Source organism: Camelus bactrianus, chromosome 19, assembly GCF_048773025.1.
Source record: "Camelus bactrianus isolate YW-2024 breed Bactrian camel chromosome 19, ASM4877302v1, whole genome shotgun sequence".
NCBI lineage: Eukaryota > Metazoa > Chordata > Mammalia > Artiodactyla > Camelidae > Camelus > Camelus bactrianus.
In genome coordinates this window covers 34,224,011-34,234,986 of record NC_133557.1, presented here as the reverse complement: position 1 = coordinate 34,234,986, position 10,976 = coordinate 34,224,011, and the positions used below count along the sequence as shown (strand labels likewise).

The window sequence follows — 10,976 nt, the reverse complement described above, 5'->3', positions numbered from 1 at the left end:
GTCCCGCCTCCAGCCCCCCTCCCCACCCCACCCCCACGGCCCCTCTTCCGCGTCACGATCCCCACTCGGCGCTCCCCAGCCCGGCTGGCCCTGGCCTCCCGGATGGCAGCCCTCTCCCGGCCGCCCGAAGCTGGTAACCCTGAACTCTGTCTCCTGGTCTGAAAGGGACCATCCGCGCCTGGTCTCGTCTAGGCGTCCCCGGAGCAGGGCTGTGGTTTCCGAGGCAGAGGAGGGTCTGCGCCCTGTCCTGGGAACTTATTTGCCAAACACCAGTGAACTAACCTTTATTTGGGAAACGCTCATCTGGTTCTCTTTCTCACAACTCTTATTTATTCAACCAGCAAACCTTTCTGGGACTTCTCCGAGGGTGGGGGAACGAGGGGCCAGGGCCTCGGGTGGTAGGGACCCCACCCGATGGAGATGTAACGCGAAACTGTGTGTAACTACAGTTTCTAGAAGACGCGTTTAAGAGGGAAAAAATAATAATAATAATAAGCGGGTGAAAACAATACTTTTTATTTAACCCAATATATCCAACGTATTATTTCAACACATGCAGGCAATCGTTTATGGATGTTTCACATTCTTCTGTGTGTACTGTCTTTGGAATCCTGTGTGGGCATTTCACCCTCGGAGCAGGCCCCAGTGCGCACTGCCGTTTCCAGCCCCACCCCACCCCCGGGGTGGTGCGGCTGCCCCGCCCAGCTCCAGGGGGTGTGGGTGTGAGTGAGGGTGGCAGTCATCAGTAATCACGGTCAAGGAGTGACAGGTGCTCTGCTGGAAGTGAAGAGAAGGGTGAAATAGAGACGGTGCCAGTGGACACACAGGGAGGGCAGGGGGGGCCGTGGAGGGGCAGGCCAAAGGGGCAGGAGGGAGTGGAGGCCAAGGTGGTGGGCTGCTCTTGCCTCTCCCTGGGGGAGCCACACCCCTGGCTCCAGTCCGCTGTCTACTGCTTGGAAAACTGCCTTTATTTTTAAAAATCAACTTGAATGAGGTGTGATGTTCATACAATAAAATGCCTCATTTTATGTGTCCAGACGGCGGACGTTTAGCAAATGCACACACCAGTATTCCTGCCCTGCCAAGGTCGAGAGCATTTCCCGTGCCCGCAGAGCTTCCTTCTGCACCCACCCCTGCTCCAGGCCGTGCAGCGGCCTGTCCCCCTGGACCTGGGTTCGGCCTGTTTTTGAACATCCTGCCAAAGGTGTATGTCTGGCGCTGGACATCATTTTTGAGCTTCCCCCTTGTTGTGTCCACCTGGTTGTTGTTCTCTTTGTCCCAGGACCGAGAGGTCATGGTCAGCTGAGTGCTGTGGGGGCTGACACACCCTCCAGCCCAGGACAGTGTGGGTCGGGGCTCGAGTGTGGCCCCAGGGTGGCGGGGAAGGCTGTCTGAGATGGTCCTCTTACCTGCCCCTTTTGTGCCAAGGGGCCCCGTGACCAATGGTTGACCTCTGGAGATGGTGCAGAGTCACCAGGAGGCCTCCAGGCCCCTCAGAGCGAAACCAGAGGAACATTCCTGGGGGTGGCCAAGGCGATGGTCAGTCAGCATCCATCCAGACCCGCGGTGGCCTTGGGGCTGGAGCGGCAGGGACCTGGCCCCGAATCCAGAACAATATTAACAATGACGATTCACGCTCAGTATTTCTGAGACCCTGTTGCCCAAGGCCCAGTTATAACTGTAGGGCTGGAAATACATTCCCTGCCCCCTTCTAGGTTCTTTGGCTGTCTAATAATTAAATTGCCATGAGACAGATTAACAGGAGAAAGATCAATTAACTCTGTACTTACAGGCGCCCCACAGAAATGCGACACGGAGGCCGTCAGGCAGTTGAAGCTTATATACCATCCTGAGCTCAGGAAAGGAATGGGGGTGGGGGCTTCCGTGGGGGGTGGGGTGCGACCCACAGGAAGATGGGAGAGCAGCTGCGGGGGGCTGAGACTCGGGCTGGTGTAGACACTCCTCCAGGCAGTTAGGAGGTGAGAGGTTTTCCTGAACCCGCTGGGTCCTGACGGCCTGCAGCTCCAAATAACCCCCACACCAAAGTGGCACACTTAGGGGCCGTGTCCTCTGCCCCCCTCCTCCGTCTCTCCCTGCTGCGAGTCCGGAGCCTCTAGAAAGGTCTCGCGCCCACCGTGCGTGCAGGTGCAGCAGGGCTGCGCTCGCAGGACAGTGGGGGAGAGGAGGCCGTCCGAGCTCTCTCAGCGACTTAGAAGACAGGAGATCCACGGAGCTGGGAGAGGGCGGCTGTCCCCCGCCCCCCACCCTGGCACTTCTGAGCAGCATGAGTGTCTCTGAAGAGCAGAAACTGGTCCTTCCCCGAGTTTCTGCGACATGCTGGGCAGCTCAGGAGGGTGCCGTGCAGAGACGGACCCGGTCCTCGATCTGTGTCGGTGAAAAGAGGTGGGGGCCCAGACAGCCAGAGCCGGCGGTGAGTGTGTTGGGGTGGCCTGAGTGGCGACACGTTGATCACACAGTGAGGAGAGGGGAGCGTCTTGATACAGCGACATCTCTGATCACAGCCTAGGGTGCCCACCTGCAGCGCAGTCTGCTAAGGCTGGACGTCTGCTCCTGCTGTTTGGGTGACCTTGGCAAACACCACCCACCTGGCGAGGCGGCCACTCTGTTAACCATAGTGTCAGCAGTCAGAACCCCAGGGATGGGCAGGCTTCAGTGGGACCGGTAAATACAGTTTAAAATGATGGAGCAGCCACGCCCTGAGGCTCCCGGGACAAGCTAGCAGGAACCCAGAGGGAGACAGTGAACTCCAGACCAGGGCGGGCTTGGGCACCCACACACCTTGAGCTGTGCGGAGGGAGGGGCAGGTCTGCCCAGGAGGGAGCAGGGCGAGGGCTGTGTGTGTGACTACTGATCTCATGATCCAAATTAGTTGAGTGAGAAATTGAGGGAGGGAGTGACAGTGGTGCTCGGAAATAAACAATGCTAGGTGGATATTAAGTAAGACTTCAGTAAACACATGACCAAGCGCATAAAACATCCCCCAGGGTGGTAAGTGGTCACATCAGGTGGCCAAGAGTTGAGATTCTTGGAGCAAGGAAACCTCGGTGTCCACAAAGATGGCTTAGACTGACTGAGCAGGTCACAGGTCTCCTGGCGTCTTAGCACGGAAAGCTTGGGAACCTCTCTGATGGGGGCAGGGGTTGGTTCTCAGGGTCGAGCCCTGAGGTCCCTTACGCACACCTTCCCTGCTCCCCTCCCAGCACCGGGCTCAGGGAGCACGGGGGTGCTTGAAACGGCCCTCAGCGCTCTGTGCAGCAAGTTTCCACTTATCCTCTGGAACAGCACAGATACCAAGCGGCTCCAGTGTCGGGGTCTGGGGACAGGGAGAGGGCATCCGGGGATGGGGCGGCTGTGCAGTGCCCCTGCCCCGGCCCGGGCCTCAGCCTCAGCCGCAAGGAAAGCAGGGCGGCTCTAGGTCGGGTTGAGCAATCCCCTTGCTACCTCAGGGCGCTCAGAGTTTCCTGTCAAAGTCGGCCATGCGGTCAGTGTTCCGCCTTCCAGCGCTGCGTGTGCAGCCTTGAGTCCTTGTTCCTGCAGCTGTCTGAGCGGGCTGCAGGTTAAGGAGGCTCCTGCAGGCGGGGGCTCCTGACCCCTCCGACCAGGATCAGAGGACAAGCGTCAGAATAATATTTCTTTAACACGAGAGGCCACCAGCCAGTGCTCTGCCCCAGGTTTTGCCTGGCACCTGGGAGAAGGGGGCGGGGGCAGAGAAAGGGGGAGGGCAGACGGAGAGAGGCGGGGGGGGGGCAGGGGGCGCGTAGCCCCTGATGTTGTCATGGAACTTCTCAAACAGGCACCCAAGTTAGAAGGGTTTTACCGGGAACACCTGCACACTCGCCACCTCGGTCCCTCCGTCAGTCCTGCGCTGTGCTTGCCCCAGCACATGTCTGTCCGTCAGTCCATATTTTAATGGCTGCCTTTTTTTTTAGTTTTCTTTTTACTGAAATATAGTTGATATCAATATTACATAAGTTACAGGTGCACAATACAGCAATTCATAATTTTTAAGGGTTCTGCTCCGTTTATAGTCATTATACAATACTGGCTGTGTTCCCTGTTTTGACGCATTTCGAAGCTGTTGGCATCAATACCCTTCACCCCAAAACACTTAACACGTGCAGGGCGTAACTAGAGCTCGATGTTTATTTACAGCTTTTTCATTTTTTGTAAAACTTACCTCCAGTGACATGCACAACCCTTGAGCACACGTTTCACTAGATTTGGACGGATGCAGGAAACCCAAACCCTGTCAGCTACAAATGTGGCCGTCACCTCACTCTGACCCTCATCCCCTTCCCCATCACTTGGGTGCTGACCCCCAGAGATAACGCTTCACTGATTTTTTAAAAATATAGATTAGTTTTGTCTATTCCAGAATTTCATTGAGTGGAATTCCGCAGTGGGCAGACGGCTCGGAGTGGCCTTTTTCACCTGGCTTGAGACTCCCTCTCATGCTTCCGCTGTGTGCCTGCAAGTCAGCCTCCGCCCACACAGGAGCCCCTCCAGAGGGGTGTCGGGGGTGGCGGGGGTCCTCAGGCTCCGGAGAGCAGGTGTGCCTGCCTGATGAGGACACCGCTGGGCACTCAGAACGTTCGCAGCTGCTTCTCTTTTTGACCTGAAGCAACTTCCTCTCCTTCCCTCCCTCTCCCCCCTCAACCTCCTTCCCTCCCGCTCCCCATCCCCAAAGCCAGTTTTAACTTTTGAAAAAAAAGATGTCACCATCAGTACAGGAAAACTGGATTTTAAGAGGTTACTAATGCTTTGAAAATAAAAGTTACTGTCTTTTAAAATATCAAATTAGTACAATATGTTCCTTATAAAAACAAAGAAGAAAACAAAGACAAGCATAAAGGCGGTAGGTCACGTGTGTGCCCGTGGCGGGGGGTGTGCCCGTGGCAGGGTGTGTGCCTGTGGTAGGAGTGTGGGCCCGTGGCGGGGTGTGTGCCCGTGACGAGGGTGTGCCCGTGACAGCGTGTGTGCCTGTGTGTGCGTGAGCGCTGGGGGGTGCTGCTTCCCTCCGGAGCCCAGGGGCAACTGTCCCTCCTGCCACTGTTCTCGCTGGCCTCGGGCTGTGAAGGTCTCACACGGCGTTGACAGCCTTGGAGAGGTCTGTCCTGCTCCCTAGCCAACTTGCTATTCCATAGTTTAATTTTTCTGAAATGCTAGTCATTTAAACTGTTCCCAGTTTGTTTTTTCTGCAGTGAGTAACACTGTGATACACGCTATGCTGGGGGGAAAAGTCTCCGTGCGTATTTTGGATGATTTTCTTCCTAGAACTGGAATTTTGGGGTCAGAAGCTACAAAGATTTTTTTGGATGCAGATTGCCAGATTGTTTTCTGGAAAACAACGCCTGACCCAGTCAGGCACCAGCAGGGGCCGGAGCAGCGCGTTGTGCACAGTTTCTTCTGCGGGTAGGCGAGGTGCAGCCCTGCTCGGCGCTGCTTCGCCAGCCGGGCCCGGTGCTGCCCGCCCCGCCCTGGCTCGGCCTTGCGCGGCTCCTCCCCCGTGAACCACGTTAACAGTTTTGCGTCTGCCCTGCTTACTCACTCGTGCATTTGGTGAGCATCCATGGAACACAGGACGCGAGGTGCTGGCTTTAAAGACGGACTAGCTCAGCTGCTGCCCTCCAGAAGTCTTGGCCTGGTGAGGACAAGACACAGAAAAAGGCATTTCAACAGAGCGTGATGTGACTGTCACAGATGAGGGAAGGCCCGGAGGCGGTGCTCCCCGCCCCGGACAAGAAGCCTGGCAGTGGCTGCTCCCGCTCTGCTGGGCGAGGTGCGAAGAGACCCCTGTCCGGCCTCCCCCGCCCGTCCTGCCCGGCCCAGCCGGCCCCCGGGCCTCCAGCACCCTGAGCACCGTCCCCCGGACGCCCCGTCCACACTCACGGCTCTGATACCCACCAAGCCCACGACCCCCCCGGTGCCTCAGCACCGACCTCTACCCCGCGTGACAGTGTGACTCACACAGGGACGCCTGCCTTTGAAGTTCGCGTTACGCCACCTCGCTTTTACCGAAGGCCTACGCTAGGACCTGCTTTCACGGACGGAAAGAAAGCCAAAGAGGATTTCCGCTGCTGCACAAAAGGCGAAAGGTGAAAATCGCACTGGTGTTTGTCTTCAGCGAGCCTTTACGGGGGCGGCGGGTGGTCCCGCAACCCCTTCTGCAGGAACCACATGGGGCGCCCCGCCGCTGGAGCCGTGGCCGGAGCCGTGGGCACCTGGGCTCTACCTCCGTTTCCTCTGCGTGTCTGTCGGCCAGGTGCACCCTAAGGCCCCTGCTTCTTCGCTGCTCGCCACTTCCTGTATGGAAGTTTCCTAGCAAGGCTCTGCTTCCGGATAGCAGGGAAAACCTGTAACAAGAAATATACTTGGTCTTTGTCCCCATTCCTGGCACTGCACCTAAAACTTGAGATTTCTGAAGTTACGTGACAGCCATAAAGGTGTCTTTCGTTACATAGTGAGGAGACTTTTGGACCCCACCCAGGACTGGGGCTGGGTTCCAGGGGGGCCCAACCATGCGGTTAGGGGGTTGGAAATTTCAGTCTCCCTCCCCCGACCCCTGGGGAGGGGAGAGGGGCTGGAGGCTGAATCAGTCTCCGATGGCCCAGGATTTCATCGATCAGACCTTTGCAATAAAGCTTCCATAAAAACCCCAAAGGACGGGGTTGCACGAGCTTGCGGGTTGGTGCACGGGTGGAGATCTGGGGCGAGCTCACACCTTCCCCTCCCCCTGCCCGGCGCACCTCTTCTTCTGGCTGCTCCTGAGTCCTATCCGTTTATAACGAACTGGTGATCTAGGAAGTAAACTGCTTCTCTGAGTCCCGTGAGCCGCTCAAGCACATGGATCGAACCTGAGGAGGGTCACGGGACGCTCCCGTCTACAGTCGGAAGCACAGGGCGTCTGAAGTGGGGTGAGGGGCCCAGACGGTGCGACTGGCTTAACCCGGGGTCTGACGTCACCTCCACGTAGATGGTGTCAGGATTGAGTTGAATTGTAGGACACTCAGCTGGTGTCACAGTGTTGAGCGAGGTCTGGGGAGAAGCCCACACGTCTGAATTGGTGACCAGAAGCAGTAACTGGCACCTGAGTCCTCCCTCCCAGTCTAGCTGATTGCCTTTCCACCTGGGGGTCCAGGACCCCCTATGCTGCCCTCTCCCTGCTGTGCTCAGAGTTCCCCATTTCAGTCGGGGCTGTGACCTCGGGGTCACCCTCTCAGTGACACCTTCCCCGATCTCACTCTTTAAAATTGTGACCCTCTTCTCCACCTGTCTGTCGTGAATACAGATTATTGCCTGCACGTCAGTGAACCGAGGACATTGCAGCCTTCAGCCGTCCGACCATCAGTCACTACGGCCGCCCCCGACGGCCAGCTGGACAGAGCAGGAAGGAGACGGCGGCAGCCCGGCCTCTGTCACCACAGCCAGCGGTGCCCCCGAGGAGACGCAGGCCGGGGAAGAGCAGGACAGCGGCCCTGGAGAGCCGAGGGGCACGTCAAAGGAGTGATCTCAGTGAGCCCAGACCGTGCGCCTCCCAGACACAGGAAGCGCTAAGCTCCTTAGCGAGAGGCGTCTGGTTTTCCTTAATTAACAGTCATTCTTTGATGTTCTGACTGCCTGGTCTTTGTTGCAAAAACCCCTATATCCTGGCTCCTCCCCTGCCTCTCGGGAGCCGCCCCTCAGCGAGACATGAGAGGCCTCTTCCCCGGCTGGGGGTCCTCACGAGTCCACCGAATGAAACGTAACTCTCAGCTTTGAGGTTGTGATTTTTCTTTCCATTGGCACCGTCCTCCTCTCCTGGATCATTTTCCCCATCACTCCTGATGTCTGCGTCCATAATTTCCTTCTTCTCTGCCTCTCCCCACCAGAGTTACAGGCTTGGGGTTTTGGTCTGATCGCTGCCACCCCCGCACACACCAGGTGTCGCTAAGCGTTGCCTGAATTAGTGAAAGAACTAGGTTAGCGCTCGCAGACTCCACCTAATTGTTTTTGTGAAGATGCCGTCACCGTGCCTCCCGTTGCAGCTCAAGCCTTTCGGAGGGGAGTTAATTACTTCAGTAAGACGGGGAAGGGAGAGCCCCGCGCGGACTTGCAGAAGGAGAAGTGGGATTGGAAAGAGCGCACACTAGCGCTGCTTTTCCTGCCTCACAAGTGACAGGAAGTGAAAAGGCTCCAGAGCGCTGGGCCTCCCACGACCGCAGGCAGACACGGTTACCTCCAAGTCGAGTCTGAGCGTGCCAGTGGGGAACGGCTGCTGGTTAACGTGCACCCCTTTCTCCCCGGGGTCTCACCTCCCCAGAAGCACGTTTCCTGCACCCGCGGGCTTTGTGACAATGAACCTGCTCCTCGTGGGGCTGTTCCTGCTCGGCCCGCAGCTGGGGTCGGAGGCCCCAGGCGGACGGGCGCTGGCGGGGACGGTGACCTAGAGAGGAACGGGCACCCCATGCGCAGTCACCAGTGGCCGACTTGTCCAAGAAGAGGGAGTTCTTGCAAAGAGGGTCAGCCCGGTCCCCCCCGGCCCGGGGGTCTGGGAGGGGGACAGCCGTGGGGTCCAAGCCCCCTGGGCCACCGCAGGGCCAGCACAGTCACAGCCCCAGCAGCACGTCCACACGCCCGCGTGTGGGGCCCTGGGTCAGCCTGCAAGGTTGTAGGGGGTGGGCGGTACAGCCCAGGGCTGTGTGGGGAGGCGGGGGACAGGCCAACAACAGCAAACAAAAAACCACAGCACAGAAGCGAAACACAGAGCTGGATTCCGGAGGAGACCATCCTTCTAACACAGACGTCCAGGGCCTTCCTCTGCTTCGGGTTAGCTGGCGGGGGTTGAGAGAAAAATAAAACAAACAAGAGAAGTGAAAGGTTTCCTTTTGCCCTCGTGACCCCTTCTCCTCCTCTCTTCATGCCAATGGCAGGGTCGCCCCTGCGGTGCATTCCTGCTGCCTGAGGAACAGGCGGCTCCTCGCACACCCAGGTGCAACGCGGCCTCGGCCTGGCGCCGTCACAGAGGCTGCGAGGGGAGGGGGTGCGGCCCAGGCGGCCACTGTCCTTTCCTCTGAGCCGCACACGAGGCCCCGGGCCCGAGACGCATTAGGAAGCCCCTTCCTGAGGTCTGAGGATCCCTGCAAATGCCACTCATCGTGACACCTTTTGCTTCAACCATCAGTCTGAGTCCACAGGCCTTAAAGGTGCCGGCTGGCGGCTGGAGGTGGGTCACGACAGTGGATTGAGTTTAGAAGCCGGTGCTATGCCTGAAAGCGCATGGAACTGATTTGAAACGTGTGTATTTAAGACTAACTGGTGGCTCCTTGTGTCAGGAAGAGGCCCTCAGAGGAGCCCTCGGAGGAGAGGGCCCGATGCTGACTGTCCGGGACAGCCCAAGGCAGCCACTGCCCACCCAGGCCCAGCTGGCCCGAGGGCAGGGAGCACCTGACCTGGGGGACCAGCCTCAGGCCTCCTCCTTTCCTCCCGCCCCTCCCACCCCACCCACCCCACCCCATTCTCTGCCATCCATGATTTCAGAGTGGGCAGAGCTGTCCCCAGACCCCACTCTGAGGCCCAGGGGTCCCCTATGGGGTCAGGACTAGGGGAGGTGGCACCCAGCCTGCCTGAGGGGACACCCCGAGAGCCATGTCTCCAGGGAGGGTCCCTCGGGGTCAGGCCAGCAGTCCTCACCCTGCCCCACAGCAGAGCCGTGGGTGTGCTGTTTGGTGTGGGAACCACCCGGGGCAGAGGCCCAAGTGTCCACAGTTTCCAGTCTCCCCAGGTGGTTCCAGACCAAGGCACTGGGTAGCCTGAAGGTCAGACAGGTGCTGGGGGAGCCGGGAGCTAATCCTGCTGGGTCTGAGATCAGATGAGCTCCCGGCAGTCAAGGCCGAGGAGCTCCGGCGCCGTCTCTCTGAGACGCCTGCCCGGGCGCACAGAGGACTTGCCTAGGAGGCCGCAGGCCCTTGGGCCACGGCGGGGTGGGCCCAGGGGCCACATGGAGCTCCACTGAAGTTTCCAGGTCAGACAGTCCGGGGGTGTAGTGACGGTGCACATACCCACATCCCACCACCGGTTTTCATTTTCATGCGAAGCACCACTCGCTAATCTTGGCTGCAAGTCCTGCCAAAATCACACACAGCCTGACTCACGAGACCACTTCCCAGAGGGGTGGCCACGGGCACGGCCTGGGGACAAACGCTGTGTGGTGGCTGCTGTCTCCGCGGAGAAGCTTCACACTCAGCAGATCTCACTTGTAATTTACGAGCTGAGGTCCTCGTCCTGGTCCTTCAGCCGAGTGAGGGTCCAAGGGGCCTTGGGGTGACATGAGGCCAGAGGTCTGTGGCAGGGGGCCATCCTGAGAATACGTGGTTTTCTTCCCCAAACTGTCACCACGGTGCCTAGGAACATAAGTCCCTCTGCCCCAGGCTCCGAGGGCAGTGCGGGGGGAGGGGGGGAGGTGGCAGGCACGGGGGACAAGAAGGGGCAAGAACTCACCACGCTCCTGGAGCCTCGCCTGGCGTGTGGGCACGAGAGGTCAGGATGTCCCCACACCCACTCACTCAAAAAGGGGTTGGGGGCCAAGCGTGTGTCTTCTCTGTGGACGAGGGAAGAGGGCTGGTGGGAGACCACAGGGCCTGGAAAGTGATGGCTGGGGCCCATGGGGACCAGGAGGGGTGACAGGTGAGGCTGGGGCCCACAGGCGCAGTCTGGGACGGAAGCTGGAGGGGAGCCCCGGGTCCTCTGCCAAGCGGGGTGGGATCCCACGAGCTCCCCAGGGCTGCGGGTGACGGGTCAGCCCCCGCGGTGTCCCAGGCTGACTTCTCAGTAAGACTTGGCAGCCCCGCCCCCAAGATCTGCGGGACCCCTAAGCAAATCACCGCCCCCCCCGCCCCCCGTGGTCACAAAGCCGCGGGAGTTTGGCGGTGGTGCTTCAGGCGGAAAGAAGTGATTGAGCAGAACACATTTTTTCAGGC

General features: G+C 58.9%; 1 long non-coding RNA gene across 5 annotated transcripts; it reads right to left on the bottom strand.

The window, feature by feature from the left end:
* Positions 1-495: 495 nt before the first annotated feature.
* Positions 496-7,315, bottom strand: LOC141574083 (uncharacterized). 5 transcript variants are annotated; one of them, XR_012500742.1, is made up of 5 exons: positions 5,989-7,315; positions 5,570-5,662; positions 1,791-4,581; positions 1,410-1,594; positions 496-777 (listed from the first exon to the last, which is right to left on the bottom strand). It is a non-coding gene; the product is annotated as an uncharacterized LOC141574083 (long non-coding RNA). The 5 variants fall into 5 exon arrangements; XR_012500741.1 differs by having other exon boundaries at positions 5,570-6,374; positions 6,768-7,315; XR_012500740.1 differs by lacking the exon at positions 1,791-4,581.
* Between the last annotated feature and the right edge of the window lie 3,661 nt (positions 7,316-10,976).